This window comes from Capricornis sumatraensis, chromosome 1 (genome assembly GCF_032405125.1).
Source record: "Capricornis sumatraensis isolate serow.1 chromosome 1, serow.2, whole genome shotgun sequence".
NCBI lineage: Eukaryota > Metazoa > Chordata > Mammalia > Artiodactyla > Bovidae > Capricornis > Capricornis sumatraensis.
This window is the reverse complement of record NC_091069.1, coordinates 165,342,470-165,352,013: the sequence shown is the minus strand read 5'-3', so window position 1 is coordinate 165,352,013 and position 9,544 is coordinate 165,342,470. Positions and strand designations below refer to the sequence as shown.

General features: G+C 39.5%; 1 non-coding gene across 1 annotated transcript; it reads left to right on the top strand.

Annotated features, from left to right (window-relative positions):
• The first annotated feature begins 9,218 nt into the window (after positions 1–9,218).
• Positions 9,219–9,324, top strand: LOC138093472 (U6 spliceosomal RNA). Its single transcript, XR_011146099.1, has one exon. It is a non-coding gene; the product is annotated as a U6 spliceosomal RNA (small nuclear RNA).
• Positions 9,325–9,544: the final 220 nt, after the last annotated feature.

Sequence of the window (9,544 nt, the reverse complement as noted above, 5' to 3'; positions counted from 1 at the left end):
CCTCTCTAATGCTTCGACTTCTTCCTCTGTCAAAAGAGGAGAACAACGCCCAGCTCATAAGGTAGTGTAAGCTATAAATCCAAGAATGCACATAAAGGGTTTAGGAAGGAGCCTGGCAAATATAAAAGAGTGCAATAAATGGCAGCTAATGTTATTTTAGAGCACTATTACTCTCCTACCAAAGCTTATAAACACCTGTCTGTGTAACTTTAAATGAGGGAAGAATTTTTTAACTTTAGTTTCCAGGTATCTGATGAATAAAATAGGCCATTTATTTCTCCATTCAAACATTTAATGGACACTTGCTATGTGAATGCTGTTCTATTGTATGACTATACAATCTTGCTTTATTCAGCTGTTGAAGTAGGTAGAGAAAGGAGGTGTGAACTGGATAATAGTCAGGGCTACCATCACTGTAAGATTAGATGAAGTTCCTCAAGCAATTAAAATCTTCCTGGTAGCTTCTAGTATCCAGGTCACCTTATGTCACTAACGTTTTTGAAAAGTCAATATGACTGTGCCAAAATCTTTAAATAGCGCATAATGAAATGCTTCCTGGGTGTGAGTAATTATGAAGACCAAGTCTGTTCTAACCTTCTTGGTAGGAAATAAGACTTATTTTGGTATTGTTCATGATGATTATTCAACAGCTGGACCAGAAGGCAAAGTAACCGCTGTGTGAGTGTTCAAATTGTGTAACAGTCCAACAGACAGCTTTTCCTTCAAGAATAGAAAGAAATAGCAAGAGAAAGCAACTACAGATCTTTCTCAACTTGTGATGGGGTTACATCTTAATAAACTCATCATAAGTTGGAAAGTATCCCAAGTCAAAAATGCCTTTAACTACACCTAACCTACCAGTCAGAGCTTCACAGGTGGCTCAGTGGTAAAGAATCTGTCTGCCAATGCAGGAGATGTAGGTTCGACCCCTGGGTCGGGAAGATCCCCTTAGAGAAGGAAATTGGAATCCATTCCAGTATTCTTTCCTGGGAAACCCCATGGACAGAGGAGCCTGGCAGACTATAGTCCATGGGGTCTCAAAAGAGTTGGACGTGACTTAGTAACTAAATAACAACAACAGCCTACCAAACATCACAGCTGAGCCTAGCCTGCCTTAAACCCACTCAAAACACGTTAGCCTACAGTTGGGCAAAATCATCTAACCCATAGCCTACTTTATAATAAAATGTTTAATATCTCATATAATTTATTGACTACAGTACTGAAAGCTCCTCCTTGCCCAAGTTCAGGGCTGGCGGCCAAGAGGAGCAACCCCATGTCCAAGGAGCAGCAGCTGTTGCGGGCGCAGGAGGGCTGAGAGGAGCTACTCCATGTTCAAGGTCAGGAGGGGTGGCCATGAGGAGATACCCCTCATTCAAGGTAAGGAGCAGTGGCTGCTCTTTGCTGAAGCGTCCGTGAAGAGATACCCCATGTCCAAGGTAAGAGAAACCCAAGTAAGACGGTAGGTGTTGCGAGAGGTCATCAGAGGGCAGACACACTGAAACCATAATCACAGAAAACTAGTCAATCTGATCACACGGACCACAGCCTTATCTAACTCAATGAAACTAAGCCATGCCGTGTGGGGCCACCCAGGACGGGCAGGTCATGGTGGAGAGGTCTGACAGAATGTGGTCCACTGGAGAAGGGAATGACAAACCACTTCAGTATTCTTGCCTTGAGAACCCCATGAACAGTATGGAAAGGCAAAAGGATAGGATACTGAAAGAGGAGCTCCCCAGGTCAGTAGGTGCCCAATATGCTACTGGAGATCAGTGGAGAAATAACTCCAGAAAGAATGAAGGGATGGAGCCAAAGCAAAAACAACACCCAGTTGTGGATGTGACTGGTGATAGAAGCAAGGTCCGATGCTATAAAGAGTAATATTGCATAGGAACCTGGAATGTCAGGTCCATGAATCAAGGCAAATAGGAAGTGGTCAAACAGGAGATGGCAAGAGTGAATGTCGACATTCTAGGAATCAGCGAACTAAATTGGACTGGACTGGGTGAATTTAACTCAGATGACCATTACATCTACTGCTGTGGGCAGGAATCCCTTAGAAGAAATGGAGTAGCCATCATGGTCAACGAAAGAGTCCGAAATGCAGTGAAACTGAAAGTGAAGTTGCTCAGTCGTGTCCAACTCTTTGCGATCCCATGGACAATAGCCTACCAGGCTCCACTGTCCATGAGATTTTCCAGGCAAGAATACTGGAGTGGGCTACCATTTCCTTCTCCAGGGTTTCTTCCCAACCCAGGGATCGAACCCGTCTCTCTTGCGTTGCAGACAGATGCTTTACCGTCTGAGCCACCAGGGAAGACATGCAGTACTTGAATGCAATCTCAAAAATGACAGAAGGATCTCTGTTAGTTTCCAAGGCAAACCATTCAATATCATGGTAATCCAAGCCTATGCCCCAACCAGTAACACTGAAGAGGCTGAAGCTGAATGGTTCTATGAAGACCTACAAGACCTTTTAGAACTAACACCCAAAAAAGATGTTCTTTTCATTATAGGGGAATGGAAAGCAAAAGTAGGAAGTCAAGAAACACCTGGAGTAACAGGTAAATTTGGCCTTGGAAATTGGAATGAAGCAGGGCAAAGGCTAATAGAGTTTTGCCAAGAGAACACACTGGTCATAGCAACCACCGTCTTCCAACAACACAAGAGAAGACTCTACACATGAACATCACCAGATGGTCAACACTGAAATCAGATTGATTATATTCTTTGCAGCCAAAGATGAAGAACCTCTGGACAGTCAGCAAAAAACAAGACTGGGAGCTGACTGTGGCTCAGATCATGAACTCTTTACTGCCAAATTCAGACTTATATTGAAGAAAGTAGGGAAAACCAGTAGACCATTCAGGTATGACCTAAATCAAATCCCTTATGATTATACAGTGGAAGTGAGAAATAGATTTAAGGGACTAGATCTGACAGACAGAGTGCCTGATGAACTATGGACAGAGGTTGATGACAGTGTACATGAGACAGGGATCAAGACCATCCCCATGGAAAAGAAATGCAAAAAAGCAAAATGGCTGTCTGAGGAGGCCTTACAAATAGCTGTGAAAAGAAGAGAAGCAAAAAGCAAAGGAGAAAAGGAAAGATATACTCATTTGAATGCAGAGTTCCAAAGAATAGTAAGGAGAGATAAGAAAGCCTTCATCAGAGATTAGTGCAAAGAAATACAGGAAAACAACAGAATGGGAAAGACTAGAGATCTCTTCAAGAAAATTAGAGATACCATTGGAATATTTCATGCAAAGATGGGCTTGATAAAGGACAGAAATGGTATGGACCTAACAGAAGCAGAAGATATTAAGAAGAGGTGGCAAGAATACACAGAAGAACTGTACAAAAAAGATCTTCATGACCCAGATAATCATGATGGTGTGATCACTCACCTAGAGCCAGACATCCTGGAATGTGAAGTCAAGCGGGCCTTAGAAAGCATCACTACGAACAAAGCTAGTGGAGGTGATGGCATTCCAGTGGAGCTATTTCAAATCCTGAAAGATGATGCTGTGAAAGTGCTGCACTCAATATGCCAGCAAATTTGGAAAACGCAGCAGTGGCCACAGGACTGGAAAAGGTCAGTTTTCATTCCAATACGAAAGAAAGGCAATGCCAAAGAAGGCTCAAACTACTGCACAATTGCACTCATCTCACATGCTAGTAAAGTACTGCTCAAAATTCTCCAAGCCAGGCTTCAGCAATACGTGAACCATGAACTTCCAGATGTTCAAGCCGGTTTTAGAAAAGGCAGAGGAACCAGAGATCAAATTGCCCACATCCGCTGGATCATGGAAAAAGCAAGAGAGTTCCAGAAAAACATCTATTTCTGCTTTATTGACTATTCCTAAGCCTTTGACTGTGTGGATCACAAGAAACTGTGGAAAATTCTGAAAGAGATCGGAATACCAGACCACCTGACCTGCCTCTTGAGAAACCTATATGCAGGTCAGGAAGCAACAGATAGAACTGGATATGGAACAACAAACTGGTTCCAAATAGGAAAAGGAGTACATCAAGGCTGTACATTGTCACCCTGCTTATTTATCTTATATGCAGAGTACATCATGAGAAATGCTGGGCTGGAAGAAGCACAAGCTGGAATCAAGATTGTTGGGAGAAATATCAATAACCTCAGATATGCAGATGACACCACCCTTACGGCAGAAAGTGAAGAGGAGCTAAAGAGCCTCCTGATGAAAGTGAAAGAGGAGAGTGAAAAAGTTGGCTTATAGCTCAACAATCAGGAAACTAAGATCATGGCATCTGGTCCCATTGCTTCATGGGAAGTAGATGGGGAAACAGTGGAAACAGTGGCAGACTTTATTTTTTTGGGCTCCAAAATCACTGCAGATGGTGATTGCAGCCATGAAATTAAAAAATGCTTACTCCTTGGAAGGAAAGTTATGAGCAACCTAGATAGCATATTCAAAAGCAGAGACATTACCTTGCCAACAAAGATCCATCTAGTCAAGGCTATGATTTTTCCAGTGGTCATGTATGGATATGAGAGTTGGACTGTGAAGAAAGCTGAGCACCGAAGAATTGATGCTTTTGAAGTGTGGTGTTGGAGAAGACTCTTGAGAGTCCCTTGGACTGCAAGGAGATCCAACCAGTCCATTCTGAAGGAGATCAGTCCTGGGTGTTCTTTGGAAGGACTGATGCTAAAGCTGAAACTCCAGTACTTTGGCCACCTCATGTGAAGAGTTGACTCATTGGAAAAGACCCTGATGCTGGGAGAGACTGAGGGCAGGAGAAGAAGGGGACGACAGAGGATGAGATGGCTGGATGGCATCACCTACTCGATGGACATGAGTTTGAGTGAACTCCGGGAGCTGGTGATGGACAGGGAGGCCTGGCATGCTGCGGTTCATGGGGTCACAAAGAGTCGAACACGACTGAGCGACTGAACTGAACTGAACTGAAGGTTAAGCAGCAAGAACAAAACTATTTTTTTATTTAAAAGAAAGAACAAAGTTTGAAACTTTGGAGGAAATTAATAGGGACAGGATGCTCTGAAAGGAAGAAAAATTAGTTTCAAGAGAGGAAAACTAAATCCATCCCAGAAACAAAATTAAATCTAGTAATTAGGAAAGCTCAAAGAAACAACACATGAATGCAAAACATTTTCACTTCATTTTCCTGAACTGTCTAATATTTTGCCTCATTATTTCAGAACATGCTGCCTTTTCATTTCCATCTATTGTTCTAATCATGCAATGTCATTTACTTCATGTTTATAACATGACTTTATTATATGCACTTAGTTTTCTCTGAATTTCTAATTGCATTTCTCTGTAGTTGCTGCTCTTACTATTTTTCATTCATAGAGATTTTTCTCCTTCATCTTATCAATGGCATACTTTCCACTTTCAGGTTCTTAACAATCAATTCATAATGTATAGGACTGTATAGACATTTTTCATGGATCTTCTGATATTATAATTTAGACTTTAATTTTAGGCCTGCTAGTCAGATGTTAAATCAGAAGTTTTAAAAATCTTATTCAGGAGTTATTTCCAATAGCTATTAACATTTCATAATTACAGGGAAAAAAATCAATCAAAGTGACCTAGACTAATACAGATATTAAATTTGGCAGATGAGTGCATTAAAACCATTATTACAACTGTATTCTTTATATTCAAAAGATTAAGTAGAGATATGCAAAAGTAAAGCAGGTAAATTGAATTTCTAGTAATGAAAACTACAATATGGGAGATGAAACTTTATTGAATGAGATTAATGGCAGGTTAGACATCACAGAAGAAAATATTAGTGAACTTGAAATAAAAACAAACTATCAAAAATGAAACCCAAGAAGAATTTTTAAATATACGTATATTTATAGAAAGACAGACAGAGAGCCGGAAGGAGAGACACAGAGACAGAGAGGCAAAGGGGAAGAGGGAAATAAAAGTTAGCCAGATTGGAAAGAAACAAAGCTGTTATTATTTTCAAATGACATAATTATCTATGTATAAAATCCAAAGAATCTACCAAAAAAAAAATACCCCAAAACAAAGAAAAATTACTAGAACACCACCATTTGACACCACCAAATTTCAAGATTTCAGTTCAGTTCAGTTCAGTCACTCAGTCATGTCCGCCTCTTTGCGACCCCATGAATCGCAGCATGCCAGGCCTCCCTGTCCATAACCAACTCCCAGAGTTCACTCAGACTCACATCCATCGAGTCAGTGATGCATCCAGCCATCTCATCCCCTGTCATCCCCTTCTCCTCCTGCCTTCAATCTTTCCCAGCATCAGGGTCTTTTCAAATGAGTCTGCTCTTCGTATCAAGTGGCCAAAGTATTGGAGTTTCAGCTTCAAGATCAGTCCTTCCAATGAACACCCAGGACTGATCTCATTTAGGATGGACTGGTTTCAAGATTTAGCTAGAGTAATCAAAAGTGTGTAGTTTTGGCAGAGAGAAGTAAGTCAGAAAGAGAAACACCAATACAGTATATTAATACATATATACGGAATTTAGAAAGACGGTAACAATGATCCTATATGCAAGGCAGCAAAAGAGATACAGATGTAAAGAACAGACTTTTGGACTCTGTGGGAGAAGGCGAGGGTGGGATGATTTGAGAGAATAGCATTGAAACATGTATATTACCATATGCAAAATAGATGACCAGTGCAAGTTCATGCATTGAACTTGGGGAGGGAAGAGGGAGGTGTTCATTATGGGGGGGACACGTATACACCCATGGTTCATTCATGTCTATGTATGGCAAAAACCACCACAATATTGTAAAGTAATTATCCTCCAATTAAAATAAACTTTAGAAAAAAACTGTGTAGTATTGGTATCATGAAAGCTTTAATTGATAACAGATCAATGGAAAGATAGAGGGAAGCCAGAAATATACCTACACATACATGAACACTCATTTTTGACAAAGGAGCAAAGGCAATTCAGTGTTGAAAGATTAGACTCCTCAACAGACAAAGGTATGGAAAAAGCAGACATTGTGTGCCCGGGTGCTCAATCATGTTGGACTCTTCAACCTCATGGACTGTAGCCCACCAGGCTCCTCTGTCTATGGAATTTTCCAGGCAAGAATATTGGAGTGTGTTGCCATCTCCTTCTCCAGGGAATCTTCCCAACCCAGGGACTGAACCCGCGTCTCTTGGGTATCCTGCATTGACAGATTCTCTACCACTGAGCCATGTGGGAAGCCCTTACATAAAAATATGAACTTCAATCCATGCCTTGTGCCATAGACAAAAACTAACCCCAAATATAATATAGACCTAAATGTAAAACCTAATACTATGAAACCTCTAGGGGAAAAAAAAGAATATCTCTGTGACCTTGGGTTAGGCAAAATTTCTTATGTAAGAAACCAAAACACACTCCATTAAGAAGTGTTGACAAATTGGACTTCATCAGAATATTAAACCTTTAAATATTAAAACTAACCCTTCAAAAGACACTATTAAAAGAATGAAAAGACAGACATAGACTGGAAAGAATATATTTGCAAAGTTTATATCAGATAAACAGCTTGTATCCAGAATGTATAATGAACTCTCACAACTAAATAATAAGAAAATAAATGTCCAATACAAAATGGAAAAAAGATTTGAATAGCCACTTCACCAACACAAAAATATAGAGGTGGTGAATAAGCGCATTAAAAAATATGCTCAACACCATTATTCATCAGGGAAACACAACTTAAAACTTCAATGAGCTATTGCTTCATATCCATCAGTATGACTTAAAAATTTTAAAGGCTGCACATACATTGTCAGTAAGGATGAGCAGGAACTGGAACTTTCATACAGCTTTGGTGGGAACGTAAAATAACAGCCACTTGCGTGGTACTGCTTTACACCTATCACATGATCCAACCAGTCCACTCCTAAGAATGTATCCAAAGGAAAAGCACACATCTATACAAAGACATGTACACATATGTTCATAGCTGCCTTATTTCTAATATCCAAAAACCGGATATGGATAAACAGCAGAATAAGACTCAGCGTTGAAAAGCAGTCAATTATTGCTACAAACAACACCATGAACAGATAGAAAATAACTATGCCAAGTGATAGGCAAAAAAGAATGCGTACTGTATGATTCTATTTAAATAAAAATCCTTCACAATGTAAGCTAGTTTATACAGACAGAAAGAAGAGCAGTGGTTGCCTAGGGAAGGAGGTTGGAAGCAGAGAAGACAGTTGGGCAGAATTACAGACAGACACAAGGAGACACTGGGGGTGATGAACACGCTGACTATCTCGATCACAGTAAAGGGTGTAAAACTTACATTAAAATGTATCACATTGCATACCAGTTTAAAAAACAAAACTCTAGGGGTGATCACGAAGCCTAGTTAGCATGAGAGAGAGAGAGAGAGTTAGCATTAGTTCATAGATACAACGTGGCCATCCGGCTCAAATTATGCTCCTGTTCCACAGCAACCCTGCAAAGGTTACAGGGACTGTCTGGGGGACAAAGGGAATATTCCCTCCCTGGTTTTGAGGACTTTTGTTTATACTGCCTAAGGTTGCACAGTTTTAAAGTTTTGTGAACATTTCCTTTACTTTAATCAGATTGCTAAATCTTTTTAAACTTATAATCCAATCATTTCCCCCAAAGACCATGAAGAAGTGTGAAGGTAGTGTTAGTCACTCAGTCATGTCCAAGTCTTTGTGACCATAAGTTTTGTCAAGTCAGATCTCCCCATCCTTTGCTTTTAGATCAATTGATATTTTACATGTGACAAGCATGTTTCATAATTTTAAACTGTTTCATAGTATTATAAATAGAAATGCTTTCTATTTCAACCTTTTGAGTCCTAGTTGAACTATCCAACATTGCAATATACTAGCTATCCCTCCTCACTTTGAATTAACTTCAAACTTAAAAGTTAAACTTTCTAGATTTTCCAGCCACAAAATCAGTAACTGTTAAAAGTCACTTGAAGTCTTAAATCATATCAATGCTTTCTTAAGTCAGTCTACCAAGGCAATAGAAACAAAAGTGAAAATAAACAAATGGAATCTAATCAAGCTTATAAACTTTTGCACAGCAAAGGGAACCATAAACAAAACGAAAAGACAACCTACAGACTAGAAGGAAATATTTGCAAATGATGTAAACAACAAGGGCTTAATTTCAAAAATATACAAACAGCTCATAGAACTCAATAACAACAACAACAAAAAAACACCCAATGCTCGCTTCAGTGGCACATATAATAAATTGGAATGATACGGGGAAGATTAGCAGGGCCCTTGCACAAGGATGACATGCAAATTTGTGAAGCATTCCATATTTTTATTCACGTGAGGTTTGACAGAAAACAACAAAATTCTGTAAAGCAATTATCCATCAATAAAAAAATAAATTTAAAAAAAACAATCAAAAAAAAGGGCAGAAGGCCTAAATAGATGTTTCTCCAAAGAAGACATATAGATGGCTAATAGGCACATGAAAAGATGTTTAATATCACTAGTTATTAGAGAAAAACAAATAAAAATCACAAGTGTGTGGTACTAC